Source organism: Monodon monoceros, unplaced genomic scaffold (assembly GCF_005190385.1).
Source record: "Monodon monoceros isolate NGI ecotype Baffin Bay Population unplaced genomic scaffold, NGI_Narwhal_1 Super_Scaffold_18, whole genome shotgun sequence".
Lineage (NCBI taxonomy): Eukaryota > Metazoa > Chordata > Mammalia > Artiodactyla > Monodontidae > Monodon > Monodon monoceros.
In genome coordinates, this window is record NW_021703774.1 from 47,810,158 (window position 1) to 47,822,336 (window position 12,179).

Genomic DNA, 12,179 nt, shown 5'->3' on the forward strand with positions numbered 1-12,179 from the left:
ATACCTTTGATCTCCAGAGCAAAATCAATTGGCCATTCCTCTACAACATAATCACAATATACTACGATTAGGAGACGACCCAAGTTATGAGCTCCTCTAGGACAGGGGCTTACCTATTTTTACCTCACCAGTCCCTTGCGTGATCCTGACCATGTAACACCATGTTAAGAATCCAGGTTCTGGGGCTTCCGTGGTGGTGCAGTGGTTAAGAATCTGCCTGCTAATGCAGGGGACAAAGGCTCGACCCCTTGTCTGGAAGACCCCACATGCTGCAGAGCAGCTAAGCCCGTGCACCACAATGACTGAGCCTGCGCTCTAGAACCCACGAGCCACAACTACAGAAGCCCACACACCTAGAGCTCGTGCTCCACAACAAGAGAAGCCACCGCAACGAGAACCCCGAACACCTCAACGAAGAGTAGCCCCTGCTCACTGAAACTAGAGAAAGCCCGCACGCAGCAATGAAGACCCAACACAGCCAAAAATAAATAAGTAAATAAACTTACAAAAAAGAATCCAGGTTCTGAAATAAGACAAACCTGTGTCTGAATTCGGGTTTTAACCATTCACTATCTATGTGACCTTGGGCAGTCTACTCAATCCAAGGCTCAGCGACTTCCTAAAACAGGGATAACAAAACCTACCTTAGAGGGTAAGGATTAAATGTAAAATGCCTGGCACAATGGAAACACTCAATAAACATTGGCTGTTATTATCATCATCATTGTTTTATTATTTTTTTAAAAAAAGGAAAGGGACACTCATGAATACTTAACGAATTGGTTTAATACATATTCTAATCTCCTCTAGTCAGATGTGCCCTGACTTTGGCTTGGCAGCATGTTATAAGAGATGGGGAGATGGAGGTCAGGGGGGAGGGGAGGTGCTCTTCATGTACATGTAACCTGTGTTAACATTCAAACGATATGCTACAGAGAAATGCCCAAATGATTTTTCAACTTTCCTGAGTCTTGCTCTCATCTCTACCTAACTCCTCAAGCCTTACCATAATTCCTCAGTCCTGTCTCCTCACCTACAATAGGTTTCTACCTAGATGGGGCAATGGCTAATTTTCTGTAGTTGAGTAAACAACATTTTTAAGGTTTGAGTCTCTTAACTTACTTAGTCTTTTAACTGTCACACACACAAACTATTTGAGGTCGTTAATGTGAACTAATGGATTAGGTTCAGATAAATGTTATTAACAGAGTATTTAAGTAATCATTAACAAGAACATTTAAATTTATATGGGCTCTTACAAAGAAAATTTATTCTTAAAATTAAAAGTAAAGAAATGTTTATATGGCAGTGATAAGCCTCAGCAAGGTATAGCAGTGAGCAGGAGGTCAATACTTTTATTCCAGGCTCTCCTATCAGCTAGTTGTGAGACTGACCACATTATCTTGGCCTTTCTGTCCTCGATTTATTCATCTGTGAAACAGAGGGCTTGAGAAGGTCTTTTTCAACTCTAAAACTAATTCTAGTATTAAAAATTAAATTTCCATTACAGAAGTGAAAAGAACTAAAACTAGATAGTCTCTGAAAACTCAAAGGATTCACTTAAGCTATTCAAACATACTTAGGAATGCACATGTGAATTTCACCCCAATTTTTAAAAAAGAAAAGAATATGAAGGCACAGTCTATAACTGAAATGAATGCAAGTTACAAGTAACCAAGGAGAACTAATTTATTTCAAAACCATATAATTGTTCCCACCTGAATTTCTTACTGTATATAAAAAGGACAATTTATTAATAAAAATATCACAGATAACAGGAGTAATACCTAAAATCAACAAAGCCATTTTCCAAGAAAATATGAACTGGACAAGCCCAGACGGACAAAATTTGAGGCTCAGTTTCCCTCACAAAGATACTGTTAACCTAGCATTAACTAAATAATTTTAATAGCAAATATAGGCATAGGCATTGTCTAAGTACTTTTCATATTTTAATTCATATAATCCTCACAAAAGTCCTGTAACTAGAGTGAAGTAAGTCAGAAAGAGAAAAACAAATACCATATGCTAACACATATATATGGAATAAAAAAAATGGTTCTGAAGAACATAGGGGCAGGACAGGAATAAAGACGCAGGCTTAGAGAATGGACTTGAGGACATGGGGAGGGGGAAGGGTAAGCTGGGACAAAGTGAGAGAGTGGCATGGACATATATACTCTACCAAATGTAAAACAGATAGCTAGTGGGAAGCAACCACATAGCCCAGGGAGATCAGCTCAGTGCTTTGTGACCACCTAGAGGGGTGGGATAGGGAGGGTGGGAGGGAGGCTCAAGAGGGAGGGGATATGGGGATATATGTATACGTATAGCTGATTCACTTTGTTATAAAGCAGAAACTAACACAACATTGTAAAGCAATTATACTTCAATAAAGATGTTTTTAAAAAGTCCTGTAACTACTATTACTGTCCCGATTATACAAATAAGGAAACTGAAGCACAGAGAGGTAGAATGACTTGCCTGAGGCCACTCAGCTAGTAAACTGTCCAGATGGAAAATGAACCTAGGCAGTCTGGCTTCAGAGTTTCTTCTCTGTATGCGTTATTGACATATAAGCATATGATGCAAAATAGTTAAACAATAAAATGAATCAGGGTGATTGTGTTCACTCAGCCACTAACCAAGCCACGTGTCCTTGAATCACAACCTCTCTGGACCTCATTTCCCACTCAAGTAAAAAAGGGAATTGGACTTAATTAATATCTGAAATTCCTTACAGGTCTAACATTCCATGGTCTATGGAATGATCTAAAAGCCAAAAGCCACGACTGTGGCATAGCAACAGCTATATCCGCTGTTCTTTATCTTCCTCTTCTTACACTTATCATTATATCTCATTATTTTTTTCTTATGGCTCATCTTAATAAGGTCCTCTATTTAACAGCTGCCTACCTCATAATAGTTACACTGATAATCTTGAGGAAAAAATAAATTAACACAGGTGAACTCTGACCTCCAGACCATACTCTACTACCTCCAAACCATGTAGACTGAGACCTGGGACTAAAAATAGACCAGCCATTACTTCAGCAGGTGCTGGAGAACAGGTAAGACTACGCCTAAATGTACTTACGTATAAATGGATGGATTTATTTATTTTTCATAAAGCAGTATGATGTAGGAATTAAAAGCAGGGGCTCTTTCAGTCTCATCTCTGCTAACCACAATTAGCAGTTTCAACATAATCAGTTACTTAATGGCTCTAAGACTCAGGTTCCCCATCTACAAACAGAACTAACATAACAACCTACCTAAACAGCTTGCTATAAAGAGAAAACGTTTTTAAAGTAATGTCACAGTGACTGACAAAATAAGCACTCAAAAAATAACAGCTGATGGGGATTCCCTGGTGGCGCAGTGGTTGGGAGTCCGCCTGCCGATGCAGGGGACACGGGTTTGTGCCCCGGTCTGGGAGGATCCCACACGCCGTGGGGCGGCTGGGTCCGTGAGCCTTGGCCGCTGGGCCTGCGCGTCCAGAGCCTGTGCTCCGCAATGGGAGAGGCCGAAGCGGTGAGAAGCCCGCATACCACAAAAATAAAAATAAAATAAAATAAATAACAGCTGTTGTTCCTGCTACTGCTACTGTTACTGGCACTGTTACTGCCACCACTGTTATTTACAATTCGCATATAAAAAAGCAAGAGTTCCAAAGTGTGACAAATTTGATTTCAAATTCTGGCTCTACTACTTACTAGATGTGTGGCATGAACAAATTGACTAGTCTCTCTAAGCCTGGGTTTCCTCATCAGTAAAATGGAGATAATAAATCATCTATCTCACAAAACTGTTGTGAAGATTAAATGAAGTAACATACTGATGACACCTGGTTCCTAACTGGTCAATAAATGTTAATTCCTTTCTCCTTAATGACAAAATGACCACATTTCCACTAATTCAATTCAAAGAAGAGAGAATGAAAGTGGGAATCTCAGGAAAGACAACTTTCTTTTCTCTATCATCCTGTGCAGGGGGGATATACCAGAGAATCCTCACTTATGGGATTTCCTTTATCCTCTTATGTGCTTCCTAAGACTAGAGAGTTTTTTCTCAGGCCATCTCCAAACGTTCTGAAAGGAGTCCTGTGCTCTAAGGCAGCAACTCTCAGAAACCCTTTCAGGGGACCCAAAAGGTCAAAACTATTTTCATAATAATACTACAACTTCATGTGCTTTTTTCACTCTCATTCTTTCATGAGTACACAGTGGAGTTTTCCAGAGGCTAAATGAAATGTGATGTCATGTCTCTGATGGCTAGTAGAGGTGTGCTTGTATACTCTTGTGTTTCAGACATTTCTTAGTTTTAATTTCTAATGTAGCATATTATCAATAGACATTGAAATCCTCAATAATTTTTAAGAGTTTCAAATGGTCCCAAGACCAAAGAGTTAAAGGACTTCTCTTAGGTATAGAAAAAGCACACAAAGCACTTGGATTACTGTGAATTACAACTTTACCAATTTAGCTTAAATAAGTAATTCACACAATAATTTAAAAGCTTCTCATTTTCCTGTATGATTACATTTCACTCTTCAATGTTCAAAAAAATCACTTGTTCACTAATTATTTATGACTATTCAGTGACAGAACTGGGTCTAAGGACTTACATCTCCTTATTCATGGTCTACAGTCTTTCCAAATACTGCAGGTCATCTTCAATAAGGAATGACTATGTTTTCTTAATCAACATACTGTCCCTCCTGTTACAGACAATATGAAAATTGTAAGTTATGCTTACAGCAGGTTAATTAAACTTTCCTCTGACCTATAATAAACAACTTTTTAAGGATTTTCTGATCAGTCCCCATAGATACCACACCTGCCTAGTGATGGGAAGAAACAGGTAACCAAATTTCTTCCTATAAACAAATTAAATTTAAAGGCATATAACATAAAACGTTTGAAAAGCCAGGGAGAATTCATCCATATTATGAATCCATATTATTTACACAAGTGATCCAAATTTCACCATGTTCCAAGTCCACAATCTACAATTTTCCCTTTCTACACCATTTTTAATTTTGAAAGCACTATGCTGACTAAAATATAAAACCAAACACACACACACACACACACACACACACACACACAGGAATACTGTTTATTGGGACTTCCCTGGTGGCACAGTGGATAAGAATCTGCCTGCCAATGCAAGGGACACGGGTTCGATCCCTGGTCCAGGAAGGTCCCACATGCCACGGAACAAGTAAGCCCGTGCATCACAACTACTGAGTCTGCAAGCCACAACTACTGAGCCCATGTGCCACAACTACTGAAGCCCACACACCTAGAGCCCACGCTCCACAACAAGAGAAGCCACCACAATGAGAAGCCCGCGCACTGCAATGAAGAGTAGCCCCCGCTCACCGCAACTAGAGAAATCGCACGCAGCAACAAAGACCCAATGCAGCCAAAAATAAATAAATAAATAAATTTATAAAAAATAAAATACTGCTTTTTGTTTTTTTCTATGTTTAAGACAACAAAAGAGCTAGAATTTAATGACAAATCTATCAGCCTATAGGACATAATAGAGCCCCTATAAATATTTGTTGAATGAATGAATAATTTTTTAAGGCATTTGTTCATGAACATTGTCTACTTGGCTTCTTTTAAAGATTTTTTTTTTTAAATGTGGACCATTTTTTTTAAAGTCTTTATCGAATTTGTTACAATACTGCTTCTGTTTTATGTTTTTGTTTTTTGGCCGCGAGGCATGTGGGACCTTAGCTCCCTGACCAGGGATCGAACCCACACCCCCTGCACTGGAAGGTGAAGTCTCAACCACTGGACCGCAAGGGAAGGCCCTACTTGGTTTCTTTTAGCATTTACTAGGTAAGGGGAAGAACTGAAAAGGAAAATACAACTGGGCAAGAATCCTAGTGAATTCTGACAATCTCTCAATCCCAAAGGCCAATTAAATACCAAGCAACCCACAAACCACCTGCAGTTAAGCTATACAACTTGAGAAAAATCTTCCAAACTTTTTTTATGTCATATCACTATTAAAAAAAAGGGGGGGCTTCCCTGGTGGCACAGTGGTTGAGAGTCCGCCTGCCGATGCAGGGGACACAGGTTCGTGCCCCGGTCCGGGAGGATCCCGCATGCCGCGGAGCGGCTGGGCCCTTGAGCCATGGCCGCTGGGCCTGCGCATCTGGAGCCTGTGCTCTGCAACGGGAGAGGCCACAGCAGTGAGAGGCCCGCATACCGCAAAAAAAAAAAAAAAAAAAGTTTACTATGCGCCTCCAATATATGTACGTTTGTTTATAAATTATCTCCTTCTACAACTGTGTACATTATAAAACTCAGAACTTTTTTAAGTGGAAGTTTTAAAAGATGAGACAATAATAAAATAAATAATTTAAACTTTCATTTGTGAATAATGTGAAAATATTTTTAATTTCTCTTAAGAAATTATCAATAACAATACTTTTAAAGAACAACCTAACAGAAAAAGTACATTACTTTTTAAAATCTTAGTTTTTAGTATCTCAAAGGCCTAGTTCAAACTTCAGGATTCACCTAATTTTGAAACTTGATTATAATGGCTATAAGCTGGAAAACAGACCTCACAAAGGCAGAAAACTAATACATAACATATATTTAGGGTGTTCACTGTGGATGACAAAGGATGTAAAATCTTATTTCAAAGAATTATCTTAATTATTTTGAAACTTTTTGGCAAACGTCTTGTCAGGTCTATTAAAGTACCATTGTTTTTTCTGTAATTTGGCTGACAAAAAGCTAGTACTAGAAGTAGAACTGTCAGCTCTGCCATTTTCTTGTTGTTCACATGTGCTTGCATTATGCTGTTATGGCTGGTACTGCTGTTGAGGCTTCTTTACAAGAGTCTTTTTAAGTCACATCCATTTTATACGAGTTAGTTTAGTCAAAACTAAATAATATCCATAAATTCATCTTAACTATGCACCCATAAACTGGATTAATTGCTATTTGCTGAAAGTGAACAAACAAGTGAGAAAACTATTAGCAATTCTTGTCTCTCTTTCCCTCAGACTACCTCCTAAAAAAGGTCATTGCATCAATCCATTTATTCAATATAAGTAAAATTTCATTTCTTCTTGTCATATGCATAAAAATGAATATAATCAAGCCTTCTAAAACTACCTTCTCTTACTCCATGGGAGTGTTGGGTACTCTCCTTTGGGGGCTATGATGCAAATATACTTGCAACATCTAGCCAGCACAACTCAATCAGTCTCAAATGCTTTTCAGATTAGGACTGGATTTGAAGTCAGGACTGATTTTCCATGGTCACCTCGGGTCAAGTAAGTCTCATGTTCTTAGGATCTGGGCCTTCACTCAAAAACTGATCCAAAACCAACCTTCAGGGATGGATGGACAAGTATAATCTTTCCAGGACACTTAACCTAACGTACTTTATTATACAAAGATAATAAAGAACAGTAATAACTTCCTGTTTTATACAACATTCATTCACTCACTTAAGAAACATTTGTATATGCCAGGCATCTTACTGCCATACTGATTTACAAATGTTATTTTAAATATGCTATATTGTACTTTCATTTGCCGAAGTGCCTAAAAGAAGAAGTGTGGTTTGTGCCCCATCGGGTGGCCAAACTGGAAATTTCAAACAAGTTCCAGCAAGGCAAGTTAACCGTAACTAATCAACATAATACCTTTGGGAAATTGAAGCCTGCAACACAAGTGTTCTCATGGGAGAGTTCTATAAATGAAAATCACAATAATGTTATGGCAATGTTTCCTTACACTTGAAAATAAGGGATATGCAGTTTATGGAAAATCCCTTCCCAAATCTTGCAACAAAAAATTAAACTATAACCATCACTTTTTACTTAAGTTAAATAAAAGCTTCACTGGGTCAGCTTTCCAGTCACAGATTAAAATATCATTTAAATTATTTGAAAGGAGACTATTAATTTAAAAGGATGACATTAATAGTAATGCTTTAAGTTCTGTCCTCTTCATATGTAAAACATAATGAAACCATAAAAATGTACAGAAATTTGGAGCTATATGGGTCCTTAGAAAATAGAGGGCTGTGAGCTTAGAAACCATCAAGTCCAGTTCTCTCACTTTACAGATGAAGAACCTAAAGCCCAGAAAGAGGAAGTGATTTCATCAGGGTCACACAGTCTGGGTGACCTGACTCCCAATGCTTACACATCTGTGCTCAAGAGACTAGCTATCTATATATGATCCTGGACAAATAAATAACTTAACCTTTCTGAGTTTCCTTGCCTGAAAAAAAAGCAAGGAGGCAGATATCTCTCAATTCCCTTTTAACTCTAAAGTCCTGAAATTTAGATACCTCATTATTTTAGTACCTTACAAAACTACAGCGTACACTGAAAAAACCATTCCTGGTTCCTGAGAAACCAAAGCAGCACAGGACCCTAGGGAAGAAAATACAAGTCAGCAGCCTAAGGCACCAAATATATTTGCTTCTTTTGCTAATATTCTGTAAAATATTAACATGGTCATACTAGCCTATTTGGTTGAAACTGGTCTAAATTAATTTTGATTAATCAATTACAGAACTCTAAAATATACAATCACTGATACTAAATTTTAAAAAGTACTCTTTGGGGCTTCCCTGGTGGCGCAGTGGTTAAGAATCCACCTGCCAACGCAGGGGACATGGGTTCGAGCCCTGGTCCAGGAAGATCCCACATGCTGTGGAGCAACTAAGCCCGTGCACCACAGCTACTGAGCCTGTGCTCTGGAGACCGCGAGCCACAACTACTTAAGTCTGCGTGCCTAGAGACTGTGCTCTGCAACAAGAGAAGCCACTGCAATGAGAAGCCCACACACCACGACAAAGAGTAGCCCCCACTCACGGCAACCAGAGAAAGCCCGCATGCAGCAACAAAGACCCAACGCAGCCAAAAATAAATAAATTAAAAGAAAAAAAGTACTCTTATAAAGCTTTATTGATGTCTTATCCTATATGCCAAGATTTACACTCAAATAGATTATTGGAAACAGGGATAGTAGTCTCTTCCCATTTGTGTTTGTTGTTTGTAAAAACTATTCACAAATGGATCAAACTGATTTTCTTTATATGGTTTCTCCATGTTGCTCTATTCTTTTATGCTCTGTTATTCTGCCTATGAAGACCAAGTCTGTGAACGCCACAATTCATTTTTAAATTAGAAACTGATAATTTTCAGGATATTGATGGATCACTAACAATAATTTTAACAATCCAAAAAATGAAATCCATTAAAAGTCAAATCAAAAACCTATGGGGGTGGGCTTCCCTGGTGGCGCAGTGGTTGAGAGTCCGCCTGCTGATGCAGGGGACACGGGTTCATGCCCCGGTCTGGGAAGATCCCACATGCCGCGGAGCGGCTGGGCCCGTGAGCCATGGCCGCTGGGCCTGCGCATCCAAAGCCTGTGCTCCATGGCGGGAGAGGCCACAGCAGTGAGAGGCCCGCGTACCGCAAAAAAAAAAAAACAAAAAAAAAAACCTATGAACTGGGACTTCCCTGGTAGTGCAGTGGTTAAGAATCCGCCTGCCAATGCAGGAGACACGGGTTCAAGCCCTGGTCTGGGAAGATCCCACATGCCGCGGAGCAACTGAGGCCGTGCGCCACAACTGCGGAGTCTTTTCTCTGGAGCCCGCAATCCACAACTACTGAGGGCACGTGCCTGGAGCCCGTGCTCCGCAACAAGAGAAGCCACCACAATGAAAGGCTCACGCACCGCAACGAAGCTGCACATCGCAGCTAGAGAGAGCCCGCACACAGAGGCGAAGACCCAACACAGCCACTAAATAAATTAAATTAATTTTTAAAAATACAAAAAACCTATGAACTACAACAGAACTTGAAAAGCTCTGGCCCTATATTCTTATTTTATGAAAGAGGAAAGAACCCTGGAAAGGCAAAAAGACTGTCCCCATGGCCTCATGATGAACATGTACAAGAACTAGCACTTATCGTATGACCGTGTGTACACAATAATACATATAATCAGAGATGTAAAACAACATTTTCAGCTTCAACCTAATTCTCTGCTTATTTCAAGTAAAATTTAATATAGCAAAATGACATAAAACCAAAGAAGCTGAACAGTTCATAGTCGTTCACAGCACTAGAAAGCAGCCTACACAAGAAATCAGGAGTAATACACCCAAATTTCATCACCAGTACTTGAAAAACAAATTCAAGTGTCTGGTCTACTAAGTGTTTCAAGAGCATCATCTTCACATATGAGAAACATGTTACTGCATTATGAGAAGGTTCTTTTCTCTAGCAAATGCTAACATCTTTTATGATGTCCTTTTTTCCCCAAAGTTTTAAGCTGCCAAAATTCCTAGACTCTAAAGACACTTATTTATGCCCCTTTAACTATTTTTAAAGGAACAGCACCAGCTCTTGAGAAATAGTATACAACACACAGACCCCAACCCTATAAAAAATGTCTTTAATGGCTCCAATTCACAAAGAAAAGTGCTCCTTATTAATTTTGCCTACCAAACAATGAGCTTTTCCACAACAGGAGTCACATAGTAGGGACCTCTGCAGAATAAAATTTCAACAGTTAATGAATTTTTCAAAAAATAATTTCTAATTGGCCTAGGAAAGATAATGCAGTCACACATATGAAATGTGTTCCTCTCCTCTCTGACCAAACTAAAGTAACCATTTAGGACTAATGTCCAAATGGAGTATGTGAATGAAGAGTCCCAGAATGACTCCAGCCACAAAGCTGACATTATAAATCAAGAGGTAATTTCATCTTCAAACTAAATCTTATGCTTCTCCTTCCAGCCCCAGAAACTGTATTCCAGATTAATACAATTCTATGAAACAGTTAAGTGCTGTAATACTTAAAATGAATCATAGCATACAATCAGCCACTATTACTTCTCCCCAAATGAAGCATTCCATACTATATAACAAGTATAAGATGTTGCTTCAGCATGCTGTGTTCTATGAAGAACTAGCAGTGGTGCTGAAAATTACTACTAGAAAGATGAAAGACCAATACCTTCCTTTCAATAAAAACCATCATCTGGACTCTAGCCAAGGTTTTAAAACTGACCAAATGTTATTAGAAACAATAAATCAAAAACTCTACAGGCTGAAAAGCTAATCCCTTATTTCATTCTTACAAAATGTAGCCACAAAACACTACAAGAAAATTAAGTGAAAAGAAAGCATTCATAATTTTAGGCCTTTCACTTCTGGCAATACTCAAATACTGTATGTTACAAGGTGAATTTATTTTACAATCTTCAAGGTTGTTTAACCTACTTACATCCCTTTCCTTTTCTTCAATTATTACAACTGTTATACGAATAAATAAACCCGCGTTGTTGCCTAAACATCCTATCAATGAACTTAAAACAGAAATTAAATAGAAAATCGAAATATCTCAATTTATAAAACCTAGCTAGAATATTCGTGTTCATATTGATTTTATACTCTTTGTTCCTGCACATAACATAGATGTGAATTCCTGGAGGTTACAGATTAAGTCTTTCTCTATCCAGGAGCTGAACTGCCAGCCACTGAGAATAACCTATTGCAATGCTTAAAGCCCTTCAGTTATCTTGGCTTCTGAAAATATAAATGAGCTCGTTATCTTCACTTTTCTTTTTATTAGTGTAAGGTTCCTTATCACTATCTATTAAATACCCTTCAGGAGCTGTTATCACAGAAATTAAGGGTGAGGAGGGCCATGATTTCTGTAATAACACAGGTATGTTTTCAAAGTACATTGTTTACAAGATGGTACTTTTCTCCCTAGCTAACAAAAATTTTAGGAAAGAAAACCTTAAAATTTTAATAATTCCCTTCTCTTTCTTCCTTCCTCTTCCCCTTCACTCCATTCCAAAACAACAGAAGAGCCAAAACCAAAGATATGATTACTTTATATACTTCATTAAATTAGTGAAAAAACGAATCACCGTCTTTTTATCAAAACAAAATAGTTGATTACGATACGTTTGCATACTGTAACCACCGCATGTGTGATACACATTTAAATCAAGTTTCAACGCTGTTACAAAGCCTTTGTCAACAGTGGGCAAGTGGGGGAAAGCTGAAGGGCTCTGTGGAATGAAGGAAATCACTAGAGAGGCTTATCTGGGAAGAGAAGGATTCCTTGGTGAGAGGTGAGCAGAGAGAAACAAGACCTAAC

At 38.5% G+C, this 12,179-nt stretch overlaps 1 protein-coding gene across 2 annotated transcripts in view; it reads right to left on the reverse strand.

Annotated features, from left to right (window-relative positions):
• The window catches only part of XPR1 (xenotropic and polytropic retrovirus receptor 1), a 197,598-nt gene that overhangs the window by 184,756 nt on the left and 663 nt on the right, over positions 1-12,179 (reverse strand). The window lies entirely within an intron of this gene.